General features: G+C 36.7%; 1 protein-coding gene across 1 annotated transcript in view; it reads left to right on the forward strand.

The window, feature by feature from the left end:
* FOXP2 (forkhead box P2) overlaps window positions 1-23,993 on the forward strand; it is a 630,100-nt gene that overhangs the window by 194,804 nt on the left and 411,303 nt on the right. The window contains exon 3 of the mRNA XM_053609341.1: window positions 6,579-6,669. The gene's annotated coding sequence lies outside the window, so the exon portion shown is untranslated. The remainder of the gene's footprint in view (window positions 1-6,578; window positions 6,670-23,993) is intronic.

A 23,993-nucleotide genomic window follows, 5' to 3' on the forward strand; every position in this document is an offset into this window, starting at 1 on the left:
ATGACCCTGGGTAAAGTCCTGACACCAGGTATGGCTGGATTCTCTCTTTTCTCCTAGTTGTTCTAGGAAAGCTCAGCTGAACAGTCCTTCTGGTCTGCCATCTTGCTCCGTCCCACCCCCCACCCCCCAGTATTTCTTGAAATTTCCAAGAATACTATGGCCAGGAACAGTGGCACGGGCCTATAGTCTCAGCTACTTGGAAGGCTGAGTAGAGATTATCACTTGAACCCAGGAGTTCAAGTCTAGCTTGAGCAACATAGCAAGGCCCTGTTTCTAACAAACAAGCAGACCAAAATCTAATAATATTCTATACTTGCATAAACTCCAAAATGTATGTCTTCTGGAATATTATCTGAAATTTTAAAATATAATAATATTCATTCCATATTAAATTAAAGCAGAGGAACAGAGTACTTTGTTTCTACATCTTTACCGCCTTTGAAAAATCACTGAATTAAATGTTGAACCTAAGGATAATATCTCTTTCCTGGCTTAGCTCTAAAGCCTATTTTACCTAAAATTTCATTTTCAAATCCCCCCACCTATCTCGTTCTATATGTGTTAGTCTACAGAATAATGCATTCATTCAACAAATGTTTATTAAGTGCTTATTGCATTCCACACAATAGTCTAGATTCATGGTAAATTAAATAGACAAACATCCTGGCCTTATGGAGTTCACATTGCTTTAATCTGAGTTGAGATGCTGATTTCACATTTAGCTTTTCAGAAACAACCCTTTTGTTTGTTTGTTTTCAAATATCAGCTATTTCCTTTTTTTGTTGTTGGCAGCATCTGTACAGATAATGATTATGAGGTTCCTCTCATGTAAATGCAAAAAACAAATGCATGCTACATAGTGCCTTCAGAGCCCTGTGTAAATTTTGGTAAAACTAGAGTATCTTATGGAGTTACTCTATTTATCATACTCCTCAGAAGCCTGTGAGTATTTATTTTATCCCATTAGCAAACATCATCATCACCCAACAACAAAAATTGGTATTAACTTGTGATTTAAACTTATGGGTGTGTTGCCTTGCTGGAGTTTGGTTATTATTTTTTGTTCACTGAAATGTTGGTTATATCATCAGCTCTCATAGACAGTGGACAATTAACTACTTATTTGGCTATAGTTAATATCTTGTTTTCAGGAAATAGAATAATTCATATTTCTTACCATCTATGTGAAGACTAACTCTATGCTATGCAACATTTAAGGAGTATTTAAAATGTTGATGTCTTTTTACTTTTGAACACCAATTACCCGTTATGATCTACGTGAAAAAAGTATTTTTTATTTACTCTAAAAATATTAATATTGTCTTCCAAATCATTAAACTTAATAGCCTAAGGATTTTATTTTATGCTACTTTGCAGTAGAACTCAAAAGACACTTGCTTTACCCTTAAGATTTATACTATATAATTTTTCCCTTTTGTTTAGGAAACAAGTAGTAATATTTTTCTTAGGATGTATACCCATTTATTTATTTTTCTAGAGACAGAGTCTCACTGTACCGCCCTCGGGTAGAGTGCTGTGGTATCACATGGCTCACAGCAACCTCTAACTCTTGGGCTTACGCGATTCTCTTGCCTCAGCCTCCCGAGCAGCAGGGACTACAGGCGCCCGCCACAATGCCTGGCTATTTTTTTTTTTTTTTGATGTTGTTGCAGTTTGGCTGGGGCTGGGTTTGAACCCGCCACCCTCGGCATATGGGGCCGGTGCCCTACTCACTGAGCCACAGGCGCCGCCCATACCCATTTTTGTTAATTAGAAGACTGGAGAACAGAAAACATTAACAAAAATTTCCAGGTAGAACATTAAAAAACTAAATATCTTTTTTGTCAATGAATTAGTAGAAAAAATTAAAACTAAATTGCATAGTAATTGCTTGTTTCCTCTAGGACACTTCCCAGAGAGTTTGATCTGTTTTCTTCAAGGAAGGTCTGAATTATGTTCTTTTGTTTACTATAGCAAAATTTAAGTACATTTGTAATTAAATTTAAAAAACATGAAAAGAATAAAAAAGTGTATTCGTAAACTGGACTATACAGAGGACATTTCATTCAGGAAGATTTCTTTGTCTAGGCTTTCCTTGGTGCTGGTCCTGTATGTACCATTTTTCTAAGCCCCTTACATATTCCTAATTATTACATATTCCTCTTTTTTTTTTTTTTTTTTTTTTTGTGGTTTTTGGCCCGGGCTGGGTTTGAACCCGCCACCTCCAGCGTATGGGACCGGCGCCCTACTCCTTGAGCCACAGGCGCCGCCCACATATTCCTAATTATATTGCACAGTGCATGAGAGTAGGGTGAGGTTTTATCCTAGAACCAGGACTTACCCTGACACATAGCTGGCAACAACAAACATACATGAATATGTGTGTAGAATAGAACTCTTACTTAGCCTTTCTGAATCAGATTTTGTTTATTCCAGTTTATCTTGTTTTTTTTTTTTAATGGCTCAATAATTGTTTTAAAGTTTTTGACGTATAATTAATTATTTGGTTCTCATCATATGATCACTGTGATCAGCAACAGTAACACATCTTTGTTTTTTATTTATGTTCAATTTATAATATTAATAATTATGTATATTTATGGAGAACAATGTGATGTTATGATCTATGTATACATAATACATTTAAACTAATTAACATATTTAGCACCTCACCCAACTTACCACTTTTTTGTCATAAGAACAAAAAAGTTCTTTTAGCAATTTTGATATATATATTTATTGACTGTGGTCATCATGTAATGCAACAGACCACTAAAACTGATTCTTCCATTTAAGCTTTGTGCACTTCACCCAACAGCTTCCCTTTCTCTATTCTTCCTTCCCCCACACCCTGGCCTCTGGTAACCACCTTTCTAATCTCAGTTTCTCTGGGATTGGAATTGGTATTTTGGAGGAATGTCTCTACTCCCATGTTCATCTCAACATTATTCACAATAGTCAACATAGGGAAGCAAGCTAAGTATCCTCAGTGGATAAATGGATAAAGAAAATTTGTATATACACACAATGGAATGTTTTACAGCCTTTAAAAGAAGAAAATTCTGTCATTCAAAATAACATGGATAAGACCGGGTGCAGTGGCTCCCACCTATAATTGTAGCACTCAGGGAGGCCGAGGCAGGTGGATAACCTGAGCTCAGGAGTTCTAGACCAGCCTGAGCAACAGCAAGGCCCTGTCTAAAAAATAGCTGGTCCTTGTGGTAAGCACCTGTAGTCCCAGCTACTCAGGAGGCTGAAGCAAGAGGATCGCTTGAGCCGTGGAGTGTGAGGTTGTAGTAAGCTATGTGACGCCACTGCACCCAGGAGACAGAGTGAGAGCTGTAATAATTAATAAATATTAATAAATTAATAACTTAATTATTAATATTAATTTATTAATTTAGCAAAAACATGGATGAAACTAGAGGATATTATACTATGTGAAATAAGCCAGGAATAGAACAAGAAATACTGCATGATATTACCCATATGTAGAATCAAAAAGCACTCATAATAGCATATAAGCTTAAATTTTATTTTACTTTTTTAATTAAAATACCTTTCCCTTGTACCTTCCCAATACCCATCCACATATATAGCACCAATAAGATTCTGGTATTTATATTTCTAATTTATGTGTTTATTGCTTTTTTTTGATTCATCAATTTTGACACTAGTTTTGAGTAATGAAAATACAGAAACTAGAGGGAGAGAACAAAATAAGCAAAAACCAAACATATACTGTAATACAGGAATGCAAAAAGTGCTTTGGGTCATAAAGAACACAGGCATATTGCATTGGCCAGTTGCTTTTAAGAATAGCTGTATTATTTATGATCGCATTAGCAATAATCAAAGGAGTTCTGATCTTTTCATATTTTTGCCAGCACTAGGCAGAATGTGGCATTCAAGTTCATGCTCTTCTGATGACATAAAGTGGTATCTCATTGGTTTTTTAATTTGCATATTCTTGAATAGTAAAGATTTTATAAATTCTAGACTATATTTGTTTCTCCTTCTGAAAATTGCCTTTTTATGTTTTCCCCCTATAATTTTCTGTGATTCCTCTGAGTATATAATCTAATATTAATTCTCATTTGTTTTAAGTCTTAATTTATCCAAGAAATTTATCTATGGTATCCTTCACTGTAAATTTTTCACTTTAATGTACCTAACTTCATCTATTTTATGCCTTATGAATTATGCTTCTTAGGTCTTGTTTCAGAGATAAAGTTTCTTTACTCATAGGTCTCAAAAATAGTTGCCTGATTTTTATTTTATTGGCTTTGTAAAGTTCCCATTTCACTTTTTAAATTCTCCGGAATGCAAATTTGTATATAGTATGAGAGGGAGCCAACTTTGCTTTTTGCTATATTCCAAGACCACTTTCCCCCTACGACAAGATAGCACCAACATTTTCCTTTGCTTTGTAATGCTACATTTGTTATATATAAAGCTCTCCTATGTATGCGGGCTTATTTCTAAACTCTATATGCCTGCAAATAATACCTGGCTTTGTATTATATCTTGATATTTCATCTCTTTGCCCTTCAAGTTTGAATTTTACATTGATATTAATATAACTTTTATAGCATGCACTTTTAAAATTGGTTTATGGATTTTCTTCTTTCTTTCCTTTCTTTTCTTTTCTTTCTTTCTTTCTTTTTTTCTTTTTTGAGACAGAGTGTCACTGTGTCATCCTCGGTAGAGTACTGTGGCATTACCACTCACAGCTACCTCAAACTCTTGGGCTTAAGCGATTCTCTTGCCTCAGTCTCCCAAATAGCTGGGACTACAGGTGCCCACCACAAATCTGGCTGTTTTTTGGTTGCAGTTGTCATTGTTGTTTAGCAGATCCAGGTTGGGCTTGACCTTGCCAGCCTCAGTGTATGTGGCCAGCGCCCTATTCACCGAGCTATGGGTACTGAGCCTGGATTTTAAGCAGAAAGAGGGATGGAGGGAGGGGGGTGGGGCCTTAGTGTGTGTCACACTTTATGAGGGCAAGACATGATTGCAAGAGGGACTTTACCTAACAATTGCAATCAGTGTAACTGGCTTATTTTACCCTCAATGAATCCCCAACAATAAAAAAAAAAAAAAAAAACGTCGAATTAAAAAAAAATGTAGAATTTATACACTGATTTAGGAAAAACTGAAAAAAAATTCCTATGAACATGGGAAAGGGGAAATTACGCCAATACGTAATTAAGAAAAAACTTAGACTTCTACATTTTAATAATAAATCCACTTCATTTGAAGGCATGTGCAGACAGAAAATAATCATGAAGGAAAGACACAAGGAAAGTCAAGAGTGGGGCTGGCTTCATTTGCATCATTTTATCAAAAGAAATGTGGAAAACACTGAAGCAACAGAGAACGATAGCTGAACTACAAAGAGCAGGAGTTTCAATTATCTTACTATTTAAGACTTTGAGTTACATTAGTACTTATTATAAACTGACCAGTGGTTTCAAATTGTGCTCTGCAGAGTACCTAAGGCTTTGTGGAATAGCAAAGGTACCTGGCACTGACTCTTTGGAACTGTGATTCAACTGGAATACTTTATTTTTTTATTATTATTTTTTTTGTGTGTGGTTTTTGGCCGGGGCTAGGTTTGAACCCGCCACCTCCAGCATATGGGATCTGCACCCTACTCCTTGAGCCACAGGCACTGCCCTGGAATACTTTATTTTTAATAGGACCCTTGCTAAGGTTTCACTGGAGCAAAGGATTCTTTAGCTTGAAGTCATTTAGAAATGATTTAAATAAAATTAGTGAAATGTCTAAGGAAGACGGCATGTGCTGCTGCTCATGCCTTTCAGGGCCTATGGCAAGCACTGCCAGACTGAGTCTCCATACAGCTTTCTCGTCTGCTGACTGCTCAGAATTGGTGTCTGCGTCAAAACCTATTTCCTATTTATATACTACCAAGTCCTATAATTTTATTGGACCTTCATTCTGTACACTGAACCTACTTTAGCCTAAGAAAGGAGAATCTGAATCTTTCCGATTAAAGAAGGAAGAGACTACAATAAGAGAGTGGTTAAATAGGAAATGGGTCTGGGAAATACACATTCAAATAATCATTAATGTAACAACTCTTCCATAGTGATTATACGGCATACACGCTTAGTACCAATTTGTTAATTGCAAAAAAGGCCTACGAAGCTCATTAAGGATGAGTTGAAGAGGCAATTGAAATCAGTCATGTTTTCAGTTGAGAACCTTAAGATACAAATAACGTTATTGTATAAATTATAAAATTTAATCACCCTAAAGTTTAATCCTGCCAAATCAAGGTAAGCGTGAGAAACAAAATCTGCATCTCTGGAAAATTCATTTTATGCTGTTCCGTGGCCCTTGCTTTGTACCAAACAATGCATTTAAGGTTCTCTAAATTAAAATGTACAAAAAGTGTTTTCATAGGTAGTTGAAGACGTACAAAGTAGCAAATGCATTCCCACTTCTCCTTTTCAAGGTTGAATATGTGTTATGGTCTGTGAAGTCACTATGCTAATTGTAACATAAATTCAAAGTTAATCTTCTAAGCAGTGACAATTATTTATCTCTCTTAATAGGGCTACTCTAATGTGATGCTGGGATTGAATTTTCCTAGAACTTCATTTCAAGATTGACTCAAAAGTCTTGTGGAAGATCTGGAAGAAACAGGTAAGATTCTTTCCGAAAAAAATTCTCCTTTGCTCACTGTGTGTATTTTTGTTTTTCTAATGTTTTTTTTTTTTTTTACTATAGTTTTTTGGCTAAATACCTTTGTCCCAAGGTTAAAAAGTATTTTCCATGTACTGCAGAGGCGTGTCGAGTATGGAAATAGAAATGTTCACCGCTGCCTCTGCTACTGGGGCTCCCATTTCACTCCTTGCTTCTCTTTTTCTCTCTTCCTACCAGATTTCGTTCCTGGTTATTTTTTTTGTTTGTGTGTTTGTTTTTAATTAGCATAAATTTATGTGGAATGTGAATTTGGTTGTGAAATATTTAAGATAAATCATTAAAAAAGAATAATCCTTGGATTATTTTGTAATCATTGTGCTGCTCTTTTATTATTATGGTCTTTTTCAATATTATTTTTAACAATTCAGTTGATATTAAAGTTTGGGAGACATCTAGAAGTATTGAGAAAATGGCAAGAATAACACACTAGTAAATTATTTTTTTCTTAGAACTTTGATTTTTCTTTTTTTTTTTTATTGTTGGGGATTCATTGAGGGTACAATAAGCCAGGTTACACTGATTGCAATTGTTAGGTAAAGTCCCTCTTGCAATCATGTCTTGCCCCCATAAAGTGTGACACACACCAAGGCCCCACCCACCTCCCTCCTTCCCTCTTTCTGCTTTTCTTCCCCCCCAAAACCTTAATTGTCATTAATTGTCCTCATATCAAAATGGAGTACATAGGATTCATGCTTCTCCATTCTTGTGATGCTTTACTAAGAATAATGTCTTCCACTTCCATCCAGGTTAATATGAAGGATGTAAAGTCGCCATCTTTTTGATGGGTAAATAGTATTCCATGGTATACATATACCACAGCTTGTTAATCCATTCCTGGGTTGGTGGGCATTTAGGCTGTTTCCACATTTTGGCGATTGTAAATTGAGCTGCAATAAACAGTCTAGTACAAATGTCCTTATGATAAAAGGATTTTTTTCCTTCTGGGTAGATGCCCAGTAATGGGATTGCAGGATCAAATGGGAGGTCTAGCTTGAGTGCTTTGAGGTTTCTCCATACTTCCTTCCAGAAAGGTTGTACGAGTTTGCAGTCCCACCAGCAGTGTAAAAGTGTTCCCTTCTCTCCACATCCACGCCAGCATCTGTTTTGAGATTTTGTGATGTGGGCCATTCTCACTGGGGTTAAATGATATTTCAGGGTTGTTTTGATTTGCATTTCTCTAATATATAGAGATGACGAACATTTTTTCATATGTTTGTTAGCCATTCGTCTGTCATCTTTAGAGAAAGTTCTATTCATGTCTTTGCCCATTGATATATGGGATTGTTTGGATTTTTTCATGTGGATTAATTTGAATTCTCTATAGATCCTAGTTATCAAGCTTTTGTCTGATTGAAAATATGCAAATATCCTTTCCCATTGTGTAGGTTGTCTCTTTGCTTTGGTTATTGTCTCCTTAGTTGTACAGAAGCTTTTCAGTTTAATGAAGTCCCATTTGTTTATTTTTGTTGTTGTTGCAATTGCCATGGCAGTCTTCTTCATGAAGTCTTTCCCCAGGCCAATATCTTCCAGTGTTTTTCCTATGCTTTCTTTGAGGATTTTTATTGTTTCGTGCCTTAAATTTAAGTCCTTTATCCATCTTGAATCAATTTTTGTGAGTGGGGAAAGGTGTGGGTCCAGTTTCAGTCTTTTATATGTAGACATCCAGTTCTCCCAACACCGTTTATTGAATAGGGAGTCTTTCCCCCTGTTGCGTGAACCGAGACGCGAACGAGCAGCAGCTTTGCTGGAGGTGTAAACTCGCTCCTGTAATTATTAAGTCAAGAAACAGACTATACACCGTGGGATGGCATATAGCAAAGTTCTTTATTCCAAGTTTAAGTTTTATACTCTTCCAGTCACATACACACCTAATCCATTATCTATTAGCTGAATTTTAACTTGAAAGGAAATATTTATCATATCAACGTAACCACTTGTGTAGTAAATCTCTTCCTCTAAACAGTGACTAGTTTTCCAAGCAGGGCACAAAGACAAAAACAGCTATAGGGGAACAGAATTATCTTCAAGCATTCACTCAGTTTACTCAGTATGAAGTAACGACTGTGACCTTCCTTCAGGGCAGAGCACCTATAGACCTCTGACAATATGTTGTTAACATATGTCAACCCTCTGGCCCGTATCTCTGAGGAAGGGCGGCATGCCCTTGGATCTCAGGCTTCACGGGGTGTACTGCTTCAGAAAAAAGGCCTAAGGAATTTTTCCAAAAAAACCTAACTCTGTGACTAACCCAGGGGGGTCCGAGCATCTTAAGCCTCTGGAAGAAAAGCATGTCATTTTAAACTCACACTGAATTTACTTTGTGTGCTTGATGCAGGATAAGTTTATTTCTAAATATTATCCTACACCCCCAAGGTATGTTCTTGTATGGTTTATCGAAGATTAGGTGGTTGTAAGATGTTAGTTTCATTTCTTGGTTTTCAATTCGATTCCAAGTGTCTATGTCTCTGTTTTTGTACCAGTACCATGCTGTCTTGACCACTATGGCTTTGTAGTACAGACTAAAATCTGGTATGCTGATGCCCCCAGCTTTATTTTTATTACTAAGAACTTCCTTAGCTATACGGGTTTTTTTCCGGTTCCATACAAAATGCAGAATCATTTTCTCCAAATCTTGAAAGTACGATGTTGGTATTTTGATAGGAATGGCATTGAATAGGTAGATTGCTTTGGGAAGTATAGACATTTTAATAATGTTGATTCTTCCCATCCATGAGCATGGTATGTTCTTCCATTTGTTAATATCCTCTGCTATTTCCTTTCTGAGGATTTCATAGTTTTCTTTATAGAGATCCTTCACCTCCTTTGTTAGGTATATTCCTAGGTATTTCATTTTCTTTGAAACTACGGTGAAGGGAGTTGTGTCCTTAATTAGCTTCTCATCTTGACTGTTATTGGTGTATACAAAGGCTACTGACTTGTGGACATTGATTTTATATCCTGAAACATTACTGTATTTTTTGATGACTTCTAAGGGCTTGTGGTTGAGTCTTTGGGGTTCTCTAAGTATAAGATCATGTCGTCAGCAAAGAGGGGAGTTTGACCTCCTCTGCTCCCATTTGGATTCCCTTTATTTCCTTGTCTTGCCTAATTGTATTGGCTAGAACTTCCAGCACTATGTTGAATAGTAAAGGTGACAGAGGACAACCTTGTCTGGTTCCAGTTCTAAGAGGAAAAGCTTTCAGTTTTACTCCATTCAGTAAAATATTGGCTGTGGGTTTTTCATAGATAGCTTCAATCAGTTTTAGAAATGTGGCACCTATGCCTATACTCTTCAGTGTTCTAATTAGAAAAGGATGCTGGATTTTATCAAATGCTTTTTCTGCATCTATTGAAAGGATCATGTGATCTTTATTTTTGCCTCTGCTAATATGGTGGATAACGTTTATGCACTTGCGTATGTTAAACCAGCCTTGCATCCCTGGGATGAAGCCTACTTGATCATGATGAATGACTTTTTTGATGATAAGCTGTAATCTATTGCCTAGGATTTTGTTGAGAATTTTTGCATCTATATTCATGAGTGAGATTGGTCTGAAATTCTCCTTTTTGGTTGGGTCTTTTCCTGGTTTTGGTATCAGGGTGATGTTTGCTTCATAGAATGTGTTGGGGAGGATTCCTTCTTCCTCAATTTTTTGGAATAATTTCTGCAGTACAGGAATGAGCTCTTCCTTGAAGGTTTGATAGAATTCTGGAGTGAAGCCATCTGGACCAGGGCATTTTTTGGTTGGAAGATTTTTTATTGTTTCTTTGATCTCAGTGCTTGAAATTGGTCTGTTCAGGAACTCTATTTCTTCCTGGATGAGTCTAGGGAGATGGTGTGATTCCAAATATTGATCCATTTCCTTCACATTGTCAAATTTCTGGGCATAGAGTTTCTGGTAGTATTCAGAGATGATCTCTTGTATCTCTGTGGGATCAGTTGTTATTTCCCCTTTATCATTTCTGATTGAGGTTACTAGAGATTTTACTTTTCTATTTCTCGTTAGTCTGGCCAATGGTTTATCTATTTTATTTATTTTTTCAAAAAACCAACTTCTTGTTTCATTAATTTTCTGAATGATTCTTTTGGTTTCAATTTCATTGATCTCTGATTTGATTTTGGATATTTCTTTTCTTCTACTGAGTTTAGGCTTAGATTGTTCTTCTTTTTCCAATTCCATAAGATCTCTTGTGAGATTGCTGATGCACTCTCTTTCTGTTTTTCGAATATAGGCATCTAAAGTGATGAATTTTCCTCTCAAAACTGCTTTTGCAGTATCCCACAGGTTTTGGTAGCTTGTGTCTTCATTGTTGTTATGCTCAAGGAAGTTAATGATTTCCTGTTTGATTTCTTCCTGCACCCATCTGTTATTCAACAGAAGATTGTTTAATTTCCATGCCTTTGGGTGGGGTCGAGCATTTTTGTTAGAGTTGAGTTCCACCTTTAGTGCCTTATGGTCTGAGAAGATACAAGGTAAAATTTCAATTCTTTTGATTCTGTTGATATTTGTTTTGTGACCCAGGATATGATCAATTTTGGAGAATGTTCCATGGGGTGATGAGAAGAATGTATATTCTTTATCTTTGGGGTGGAGTGTTCTATATGCGTCTATCAAGCACAGTTGTTCTAGGGTCTCATTTAAATCTCTTATATCTTTGTTTAATTTCTGTTTAGAGGATCTGTCCATCTCTGTAAGAGTAGTGTTAAAGTCCCCTGTTATGATGGTATTATCGGATATCATATTGCTCAGACTGAGTAAGGTCTGTTTCAAGAATCTAGGAGCATTTAAATTGGGTGCATAAATATTTAGAATTGAAACATCTTCTTGTTGTATTTTTCCCTTGACCAATATAAAGTGACCATCTTTGTCTTTTTTGACTTTAATTGCTTTAAATCCACATGTATCTGAAAATAAGATTGCAACTCCTCTTTTCTTCTGAATTCCATTTGCCTGAAAAATTGTCTTCCAACCCTTGACTTGGAGCTTTAATTTGTCTTTTGAAGCCAGGTGTGTTTCTTGCAGAGAACAAATGGATGACTTGTGTTTTTTAATCCAGTCAGCCAATCTATGTCTCTTCAGTGGGGAATTCAAGCCATTAACATTTATTGAGATAATTGATAAGTGTGGTAGTATTCTATTTGTCTTATTTGGTGAGAGTCCATTGCTTAGTTTTATCTTTTGCATCAGTGTGGAGGTTAGGTTCTGTCCTTTAATTTCTGAGTTCTTTCTTACTCCTGATTCATTGTGGTGGTCAGTGTGCATAACAGGTTCAAGTATTTCCTGTAGAGCTGGTCTTGTTGTGGCGAATTTCCTCAATGTTTGTATATCCGTAAATGATTTGATTTCTCCGTCAATTTTTAAGCTTAGCTTAGCATGGTACAGAATTCTGGGCTGGAAATTGTTCTGTTTAAGTAGATTAAAGGTAGATGACCATTGTCTTCTTGCTTAGAAAGTTTCATTAGACAAGTCTACGTTCACTTTGATGGATTTCCCCCTGTAGGTCAACTGGCGCTTACTCCTGGCAGTTTGCAGAATCTTTTCTTTTGTCTTGACTTTGGACAGGTTCATCACAATGTGTCTTGGAGAAGCTCAGTTAGAGTTGAGGCGACCTGGGGTCCGATATCCCTCTGAAAGCAGTGTGTCAGAATCTTTGGTGATATTTGGGAAATTTTCTTTTATAATATTCTCTAGTATGTCTTCCATTCCTCTGGGGCATTCTTCCCTTTCTGGAATTCCTATAACTCGTATGTTGGAACGCTTCATAAAGTCCCATTATTCTGACAGTGAACGTTCTGCTTTCTCTCTCTTCTTTTCTGCCTCTTTTACTATCTGAGTTATCTCAAGAACTTTGTCTTCTACCTCTGAAATTCTTTCTTCTGCATGGTCTAACCTGTTGCTGATACTTTCCATTGCATCTTTAAGTTCCCTAATTGACTGTTTCAGTTCCTTCAGCTCTGCTATATCCTTTTTATATTCTTCATAGCGTTCATCTCTTATTTGATTCTGGTTTTGGATTTCCTTTTTGTTATTTTGCACTTTATTAGCAGTTTCCGTCATTGTTTCCATCATTTCTTTCATTGTTTTCATCATGTGTATTTTAAATTCCCTTTCTGTCATTCCTAACATTTCTTTATAGGTGGAATCCTCTGCAGTAGCTACCTCATGGTCCCTTGGTGGGGTTGTTCTGTACTGGTTCTTCATGTTGCCTGGAGTTTTCTGCTGATTCTTCCTCATGAGTGATTTCTTTTATCTGTTTCCTTGCCCTAATTTTCCTTTCACTTCCTCTTGCTCTTTAAGTTCTCGTGCCTGTGGACTAAGGGTTACAGGACCAGAAGGGTGAGAAGGATGAAGAGCAAAGAAGGGATGAAAGAAAGGAGGACCGAGTGATAAGAAAAAAAAAATAAAAATAGAGAAAGGAGAGGGGGTGGGTAAAAGGAATATTGACAAAAAGAAGAGAGTCACAGAAAGAGGGAGATAGAGCAATATAGGTGTACAGTAGGGTACTTTGACACAACCTTAAAAAAAAAAAAACCCACCTTCTGGGGGTGCCCAGTTGGGTGGTTCCCTTGAGGTCAGCAGCTCTTTGCTAACCTGATGAGACACAGTACCCCACCTCCACCAAGTAGAGAGGAAAGACAAAAATGCTATAAATCAAACCAAAACAAGCAAACAGAATACTTTACGGGATAAAATTGGGTGAAGAACCAAATAATAGCAGTAGAAACAGTAGCAAAAATGAAGTTCTAGTTATTGAAAAAGGAAGCAATGGGAAATTATAATTAAACTAGAAAAATTGAGAAAGAAAAAGGATCTGTATAGAAAAGGTTGAACTTAAAAAACAAAACAACATCAACATCAAAATAAACAAAAAAGACAACCAAACCAAAAAACAAAAAACAAAAAAAAATACAACCAAAAACAAAGCAGTATGTATATATTATTGAATATTGTCTGGGCAACACGTGGTCTTCTGGGGTATGAGATGTTAATCACAGTTCTGATACGACTGGAGGCTGCTGATTTCTCAAACCCCAGCAGGTAGACACCCTAAATCTCTCTTTAGCCCACTTAAAAGGCACTTTGAACTTGTTCACTTGCTGAGCAGAAGCTTTCCCATGAAAGTGCTTGTTGCTGGAATCACTGCTGAAGTGGCTATCTATCCACTTACCCAGTGTGCCAAAACCGGTCTCACTCTGCCCCTGAGAGTTAGGGCTGCAAGGCGGCTCAGACTGCACCCTTAGGCTACTTGGTCGCTGGGTTACCAGCTCCCACCCGATTCTAGCTCTGCGACCCTGAGGGCGGAGCTTGCTGGGCAGATCGCTCACAATGGCTCCCTGTGACCCACAGCCAAACACTATTAGCTGCATCTGGCTCAGCGGCTCAGACTGGGGCCCTAGACAATGGCCAAAGTTCTCCGCACTCCCGCTCAGGCTCTCCCCAAGGCAGTTCAACTGAGTGCCAAGTCCAAAGACACCAAAACAGTTCACAGGTAAGGCCTTTCTGGTTTGCAGTCTCGCTGCTGCTGAACTTACAGTTGTGGGTGGGTTTAGACGGATTGAACACACGCGACCACTTGCCGTTTTTCCACTGTTTTAGTCCTCCTCTAGGGGTCTAGAAGTCTCTCGCCGACTCCCCGTATCCTCACTGGGGTGATGATAGGCAGATCCCACCATCCAGAGATGCCTGGAGTCCTATCTCCCCAGACTCACGGTGCCCAGATGCAAGGAAGCTGTTACTCTGCCGCCATCTTGCTCCACCTCCCCAAGAAATGTAATTTCTGATGGCCTCAATTTTGTGAAGGAAGTAAGCAAAAGTTGTTTTCTGTATCTGGACCGTGGGACGAGTTAGTTGTAATAATGTGAGCTCTCCAAAGGAGGTGGAACAGAGGCCTAAAGGCCTCCTCCCCCAAAGACTTCAGGCAGGTGGATTGAGGAGGAGACTCAGTGACTAGTCCCCATAAGACTGCACAGGTGGCAGAGACTTGCTCACTGTCCTGTCTAGCAGGCAGATCTGAGGCTAGGGAGCAGAGTGCAGCTCAAACAACCCAAGACCTAAGAAACAGAGCACAGCCCCAGAAGTTTGATTTTTCTTATGAACTTTTTGGGACATGGAAAGTCGGCTGTTTAAAAAGCGTATTTTTTTCTTTTTACTGTTACACATCTTTAAATTTCATGGCAGTTTTCCTTGATACAGATATTTACAACATCAGGATATACAAGTTCTCAATATATAATGTTCATGTAAAATTAGGCTTTCAGTTTCAACATTGAGGTAAAGTATCAATCAAGCAGATTGTTCTAAGTATCCAAATCCATAATAATATAATTATAATTGTGAAAGAAAGAATAAATTGTAGGTTAGAGCAGTTGTATTTCAAAGCATCCTAATAATTTACATCATTTCTTTCCTTAATCTTACCTCAAAAGAGAGGGGAACCACAGTGCCCTGGTGGCTTCTTTAGAATTCTCATCAAGGAGTTTGCCATGAGAGTAGACCCAGGATTCTGCCTTAATTTCTCTACCAATTTCTAAAACTTTGGTAAGATAGTGATTACATAACTTTCCTAACAGATTTTTATCAGTTTTCTTTAATTATACAGTTAAATATTTTCCAAGAATTTTACCTTTTATTTTGCTTATGGATTTTTTTATTTTTATTTTTACTAACCTTACCATTTTCAAGATGCACAAATGAAATTGCACATTTATCTAGCATTTAAGATGAAGTACTTTGGCAACCTTTTTCTTCATTTTACTCTTTAATAATCTTATTATATGAGTGAGGTGGATATTTTAATTCTTTGGTAAGCAGAGAAACAGAGACAGAGAATTGCAGTGTTTTGGAAAAAGCAATATAGCTTGTGATCTTATAACTAATACAAAACAATTATGTATTATTAGAACATATATCTGCTAATACCCAATCTTTTGGGGGAGGTTATTAGCATGTTTACTATAAATAATAGTCCTATTGATATAATCCATCTTTATCTTTTAATATTTAAGTTCTTATTTTGTGATTAAGAGTATATTTATTTGTACAATAACAGAGGGAATTTAGATTTATGATAAGCAGGAATTACCTGAGACTCAACATCATAGAACCATGAAAGAAATTACTATTTTTTTTTTAAGTAGGAAATTCTCTTTCCAGAAGATAACATAATTGCACTTAAAGTTAGTCCTTAACACTGCTTCTGAAACTTGCTAATTAGACTTTTGGTAGTTATGTGCTTCTAGTGGCAGTGTTTTTTTTTTTTTTATATATTTTTAAATAAACACTAACCAATTGTCAGTGTAAATAATGCATGTGTTTAGTGCCAAATTTTCATCTTAATGGGAAAGCACATTCTGATAATGCATTTATTCCTGGAAATGTATAGAATTATGAACCCTCAAGCTCGAGGTTTTATGATAAAGAAAGAATAAAGCATTGGATAGGCAATGATTTTCTGTAAATCATTGCACCTCAGTTTTCATACAGAAATATCTGTCTGTTGGATTATTATGAACATTTAGCACTTAGTACATAGTAATTTATAAGAATTGTTTTCACTTTCCCCCTTTTTGTTACTTTCCCCCCAGAAAATCCCTAAAGTGAATATTTGGTTGAATTTTCTCATTTTTAAACACTTGTTTAGTTTTTATCTCTATTTTATCTTTATAAGAGGTTAAATAATCTGCCCTAGGTAAGTAATGCTTCTACAGTGGGAACTAAAATGTTTCATATAACTTACAACTGTGAGTATTTGTATCTTGGGATAAATGGTTAGATGTGTATGTATGTGTTTTACTTCAAGATTTTCACAATTATTTTCATAGCTTCTATTGTAAAAGTATAAATTTAAATAAAAATGTTATAGTTATTTCAATGAAATAGAAATACATGTCATTCACATATTTATAGAAAATTACTATACATTTCATATATACTTATTAAAGTTTAAGCATCATAGAGGAAAAAAAATTGCTCTATTTTTCAAATATCTGCAAAGTAAGTGGCCATGCAAGAAGCTGATTTGGCTGAGGGGGACTAGGTCAACAATTCAGGTACTTGATGTACTAATATTCTATGGCAAAAAAAAAAAAACAGAGTGAACAGTCCTGCAAAAGAAGGACTGTAGAGTATAGGTGTTCAGAATGCACTAGAAATCTATTTGCCTGGGTTTGAATGGTGGTTCCAAAACAAAGTTACCACATGTGAAACCTTGTGCAAGTCTCAAAAGCTCTCTTTCTTAGTCTGGAAAATAGACATAACAATACCTAAATCTGTAGAGTTGATTTGAGGGCTGAATGCGTGAAGACATATAAAGGGCATGGTGAACATTAAAAAGTAAGGTTAGTGGTACTTCGTTTTCTATTGTATTAGTTTCGAATGTTGACTATATTATTCGGGTCACCTGGGAAATATCCTGGATAGTGTTCTGATCTTGTTCCAATCATGAGCCTTACCAGAAATGCTACAAATGAGTTAATTCTGAATCTTAGTTTCAAGCTTCTATAACAAAGTGCCAAGTGGGTGGATCGTGAACAACAGACATTTGTGTGTCACAGTAATGAGGCTTGAAGAGTGCCAATCAGTCCAGATTCTGTTGAGGCCCCTTTTGCAGGCTGTAGACTGCCAAGTTCTTCTGGTGTCCTCACGTGGCAAAAAGAAGGTCTGACAACTGTCTGGAGTCCCTTTTATAAAGGTATTAATCCAATTCACAAGGGCTTCACTCTCATGACTTTATTATGTCCCAACCGCCGCACCTTGCACTTCCTAGTACGGTCACAATGGGGGTTAGGAGTTTCTTTGCTTTTCTTTTTTTAGAGACAGAATTTTACTTTGTCACCCTGCGTAGAGTGCTATGGCGTCATAGCTCACAACGACCTCAAATGCCTGGCCTCAAGTGAATCTCTTGCCTCAGCCTCCCAAGTAGCTGGGACTATAGGCCCCCACCACAATGTCCAGCTATTTCCTTTGTTGTTGTTGTTAAGTCAAATACACATAGATCGTGAATTCATTTAGAGACGGGATCTCACTCTTTCTCAAGCTGGTCTCAAACTTCTGAGCTCAAGCAATCCATCTGCCTTGGCCACCCAGAGTGCTATGATTACAGGCATGAGCCCATTGCTCCCTGCGGGAGTTAGGATTTTAACATGAAATTTGGGGCACAACAAACATCCAGTCCATTGCATTACGTAGATGTTTTCTCTGAGTTTTAGATTAGCACGTGTATTTGTTTTCTTTTACGGTGTGACAAATAACCAAATAACTAGACGTGTAAAGCAATAAACATTTGTTATCTTACAGTTTCCTTTGGTCAGGAGTCTAGGCATAACTGAGCTCAGGGTCTTTAAAGTAAACAAAATGTTGGTCAGGTTGAATTTTCATTTGAAGCTCAGGGTTCTTTTCCAAACTTTTCTGTTTTGGGGATGAATTCAATTGATTGCAGTTGTAGAACTGAGATCCTCAGCTCCTGAGGGCCACCCACATTTCCCCATGTGGCACTCTCCATCCCCACTTGACAGCATAGCAGCTTGCTTCTTTAAAGCCAGCAGGAGAATCTGTGTTGCATCCTAGCAGGATACATACACACACACACACACACAATGTGAATATGATAAATATAAATAAATATATTTCTATAATATACATTTATATAAATATATATACAGGTCACTATGTGTATAAAATATGTGTATGTGTATTTATGTAATCATTGGAATGAAATCCCCTAACCTTTGCTGTATTCTGTTGGCTAGAGACAAGTCACAGGGATGGGAATTGCCCAGGGCATGGACATGGGGCCATCCCGGGTTCTGTCTGACACAGCATGTTAAACTCCTTAATTTAAAATTCATGTAATCTATTACTTTAAATTCTTACTTTTTTGTTTAATAAAAAGCAAAATTGTCACTAATTATAAATTTTATTCTCAGATTATTATGCTTACTGCATAACTCCAAGTAGACTATTCTCTAACTTGGCTAAAATTCATCCCTTATTTCGAGCTGGCTAAAATCACCAGGTTGAATACAGCCTAGCTTGGTATTTAGTACTCTCTGGAATTTGACGAAAGCCCAGTACCCCCCTTTCTTCTTTGTGCTGGTATGCAGACCTCGATCCCCCGCCTTACTTGCTAACATCTTTGTCACTGTACGTCCTGCTGTTTCTTTCCCTTTCTCTAGCTTTAAAAAGCATGCTTACATTTCTTCCCCTTCCATGACACTGCTGGTTCTGACCTTTTTGGTTAGCCCAGGACTTTCCCTGCATAGTATCAGACCACATGACATCCAATCTGACGTTTCAGGTCCATGATCACTAGTCTCTGCAACTCGCAGGGATCAGGGGATGTGTGTTGCTCATCTACGTGTTTCCCGTGACCTTGCATATACTCGTATCTGAAGAAATATTTACTGAATATATAAAATACCTTCTTGGTTTAGGACACTGGTCTCACACCCAGTAACCAGTTCAAGTACCACATTTTATAAAAACGCGTTCTTTGTAAGTTATCCACTCTTATGTTGACTCAGCAATCTGAAATATACCTTGAAGAACCGTAAAATTACTTGTAAGAATCTGCTACAACTTACACAACTGAGGCTGCTTATGTAGGGAAGGAACATGACTCACCGAGATCCAGAGCCTGGGCGTGGTGGGCAGCCTCTGAGGTCCTGACAGTGCCCAACGCCTGGCTTTTACTCTTGTGTTTTTCCTGCCCATATTTACCAGGGTTGTTCTATGCTGCAACAGGATACGGCACAGATGGTGGTATGTTTACTTTTCTGATGAGGTTATATAAAAACATCTGGTCTGTTTGGGGTGTTCTTTCTCTCTTGTTACTCTGTATTCCGTCTTCTCTCTCTCTCTCTCTCTCTCTCTCTCTCTCTTATTGCTTGGGGGAAGCTAGCTGACATGGAGAGGTCACTATGGTGAGAAACTAAGCTCTGTGGTCAACAGCCCTGGAGGGACCCCAAACCACTTGAAATTTCCTGAAAGACCCAGAGCCCAAACCACCCACCTCAAACACTCCTGGATTCCTAACCCTCAATGTGTGAACAGATTTTTTGGGGGTTTTAGTTTTTCTTAAATCACTAAGTCTAGGAATAATTTTTTCATCAAATGGCAGGTGATTAATGCATCATATAGTTTTTTTCATCCCTAAAATTATGTCCATGAATTTTAACACTATCCTTGGCTTTGGAAAGAGTACAGAGATTAGCAGTTAAGATGCTGAGCCAAGTGAAAAGAAAATATGAAATGTTTAGATTCATCTGGAATATTGATTTTGTAACACTCAGAGGCCCACTTTTTATATCTTGCCCATTCCTCTCCTCAGTGCTGGAGAGTCGTGCTTATTCAGGACTAAGCAGGTCCAGGTGAGGTCGGGTGCGTTCTGGTAGGTCCTATTTTGTAGAAGAGCTGTTGGGCATGGACACTGTCACCATTATAGGATCTGAGCTTACAGAATGTATTCTACTAGTTTTCTGTTCTCCTTTAATGTCCTTGATGGAGCTGTAAATAACTGTTATATGGAACTATCTAGATATATGTACACACATTTGAAGTTCTGTACCTTGAAGTGTTGCGTTTGTAAGAAAAGTAATACATTCGGTCTTCAGAAAAGTGAGTGGAGAAGTATGCATCAGCAACTAATACAGCAACATATTTTAAAATAAATTCTCCTGAAACCATCCTTCCAAATTTCATTCCTATTGATGTGATGACAGAGTCTGGGCAAACATCCTGTATTATATTTAAGAAGAAAACAGTAAATGAATGGAAACTTGTTCATCTGAAAAAAAAGTTTACATTTATAATTTTAAATCTGTGACTTGGAGCTATTCACTAGTAACATTTTTGATACTATTATACCAAATAGCAAAATATGGATTTTAACTGGCCTGCTTTTCAATTCAACTGAACGTTAAGTACCTTTTTAATGGTCTTGTTTGCTGGGAAGTGCACCATTACAATAATCTGCTTTTTACAGCCCATATCAAATATGAACCGGCATCACTTATTACAAAGTTTGTGCCTTGGGAGACATTTTCACGGCATCTAACAGTACTAGCCCACATTTCTTGGAATTAGCCTTTAATGATATCATTTTCCAAAATGAGTTGTTGCTCAAACTTACTGATTGTTTTGTGGTTAAAATCTAATCCAGCAGCTATATTTAAAATGTCATACAAATTTGTAAGGAAAGGTCCACTGAAACTACGGTTACATTAGTAGTTGTATGAAGATGCTGTATGAGAGAAGTCATGCAGCTTGGATGTTTTAATTTTTTTTTTCCTCTCTATATAATATCCAAGGGGTGACTATGAAACCTCATTTTTAACTTTTGGCAATTCAACTTTTTACTATTGTCTGCTGGAGAACAGAGAACTATTACTGTAGGTGTCATGTAAAATAAAGTTTGGGTCTGAAGCCTCCTTTTAGCTGTCAGCTGTCTGAGAGTGGAACCCGGCACCTGTATTGTATCAGCAGTGCTTGTGGGAGCCTGGGGAGAGCTTTCTCTTCACTGTGGCTTTATTCGGCCTGGCTCATATTTTCACGATTGCTCTGCCTTATTCCAACTTTCTAGCTACAACTCATAGCACAGTAGGTCTAATCTAGATTGACGCCTTTGCCTGGGGATTGATTGAAACTTATGTCTCTGAGTTGCTAATGTTCACTGAACCATTTTATTGAAGATAAAGTAAATAAAATAGATTGCCATATGAGAATTCTCTGAAATCAAATGAAATAATTTGGCAGGTTTAAGCCCATAAAGAAGGCAAAGCAATGAAACAGAATACTTTTTTATATTCAGTATATCTAGGGGTAAATATTCTTGTGATATTGTACCTAAAATAGTTATTTTTGTCAGTACAACTAAATGTTCTCAATTGCCATATTATTTCTGGGGTTAAACAATGGGTCTTCTGAAAAAAAGTTACATGAATATAAACTTTGATACTATAGTGTGATGATTTTTTTTTCTTCCTCATTGTTTTGACACTCAAGTGCATGGATCGGTAGTTTTAGATAATTGAATAAACAATATAAATGAATGGATTTGCCAAAGTGCTCTAAGAATCTTAAGGTTGGAAAATAATAGTAAACCTTAGTCTGCTAAAGGATGCTGTTAATCATGAATGTTTTTTTATTAATCAAGATTATATCTTCACATGAGAACCTTCTTTTTTGAAAAGCATACTATGAAAGTTTTTCTTTTTTGAATAAAACTGTTAGGTTTATTCAAAGAATAATCACAAAATATATGTTTTACATATTAGTATAATTTTAAATAATTTGGGGACAGAAGAAAAAAGAGTTATTACCATCTCGAATCCTATGGAATTATAATAATGGCATACGATAACATATATTGACACATTTAATTTATAAAATGCAAAGGTCTTTGCACTTGCATGAAGATACATGAAGTGTCTGATGCAGAGAAATGAAGATCTCTTGTTTGTTTGCCTGGATCAAATTAAAAGTAAACCTTTATAGAGGAAAGATCAACAAGAGTTTTCTTAGAAAATTTCTGAACTTTCTAATTAAAGACTGTTTCTCTTCAACCTTATAAAGAACATGTTAATATTTTCTCCTATAATTTCTCTTGTAATTCTCTCTCCAAATTCAAGAAATTTCAATTTATATTCCTCTTGAATGTCTATAGTTAATTTAAAAATTTTTGCTAATATATTTCATCTCTCAGGTGATGACTTATGCTTACTTTTTTGTTATATCCATTAAATACATTTTTCTTATCTTTGAATACCAAACAGTCCATCCATTCTCACAATTATTAACTGTTTCTTACAGTGATTTCAACTGGCTCTGTCCTGAGTTAGATACAGACATTACATTCCCATATCAATAATGAGTCATCTGAAAGAAACCTCTGATATTGCTTTTTTTTTAAGAAACGTTATCAGTTCAGACCTAACTGATGAGTTTCCTTACATGAGGTGCAGTCTGTTTTAGGGTTAAGCAGCATGTGAGGCTGGGTAAACATAAACAGGGTTCATATTCTCTTATAAGTGAACCGAAAGAGAGGGTATCACACTGCAATTTTTTCCTCATGTAGTGGACTTGAAATTGGAGTTACCAATATTTATTAAATAATTTTATATTTTCAGTGTTCTGATACCTTTGTATTGTATACTTACTTTCATTGTTACACTCTGTACGTATTTTTCTCTGGTCAGTAAATGTTAAAATATATTCCTCTATCCAGAGCAGCGGTTCTCAACCTGTGGGTTGTGATCCCTTTGTAACAATGAAAGGGCATCATAGCATTAGGAAGGTTGAGAACCCCCAATCAGAAGGACATCTTATTGACTGTGGACTCCAACCACTTACCTCTTTTGAGATTTTAGGTTTGAGTATGGACTTGCCCTCAGGAAATCATGTGTTAAGAAAAGTTTTCTTGATGTGAAGAGAGTATTACAGGGATATTTTGACAAGGCGTAGTCCCTTTAACAACGTGGTCTGCACTTTCAGCAAAGTACCAAACTGCAGAGAGAGAACTTGTAGCAGAACAGCTGTATCTTGAAAGAGAGAAGTATGCTTAATTCTCTTTTCAAAACACTTAAGTGTCTCTTTGCATTATTGACTTGGAGACAGTGTGTGTTCTTTTGGCCAGACTGTCTGGACTCTTTGTCAATACCCTGGGCTTCAAATAATAATAACGATAGTAGTGATAATAATAATAATGATAATAACAATAATATCTGACATTCATGTAGCACCAGGTACTCTTCTAAGTGATCCAACAGCATTAACCCATTCAGTGGTAACAACCTAAGAGGGATATACCCATGAGTTGGAGACCATTACTATCTTCATTTTACAGATGCAAAAAACGGGCCCCCAAAGGTTAAGTAATTTGTCCAGTCCAGTGTTACACAATTAATGTATAGGCAGTCTGGCTCTAACTCCCTCCGGTGCTCTATTATCCAGGGTCACAGAACAGCTCCCCTTCTCATGTGATTCCACCTGTGGCCTAAATCACAATATAAGCATAAGGTGGTTTATGGTGTGGTTTCACGTTCTGTATGTTCAATGTTTACAAGCTAGCATAGTGTAAATGAATTAACTTCTGAATTATAGAATGTATTTAAAATAAATCACTTTACTTTCAAATAGAGAAACATGAAGTAAGTTACGAAAGTATTGATAAGAACTTACGAAACCTACTTAAAGATTTGTTAAGAATAATTTGTAATTAGTGTTTCAACTGAAAGAGATTGTTTTATAATTACTTTAATATTTTAG

This window comes from Nycticebus coucang, chromosome 11 (genome assembly GCF_027406575.1).
Source record: "Nycticebus coucang isolate mNycCou1 chromosome 11, mNycCou1.pri, whole genome shotgun sequence".
In the NCBI taxonomy this organism is placed as follows: domain Eukaryota; kingdom Metazoa; phylum Chordata; class Mammalia; order Primates; family Lorisidae; genus Nycticebus; species Nycticebus coucang.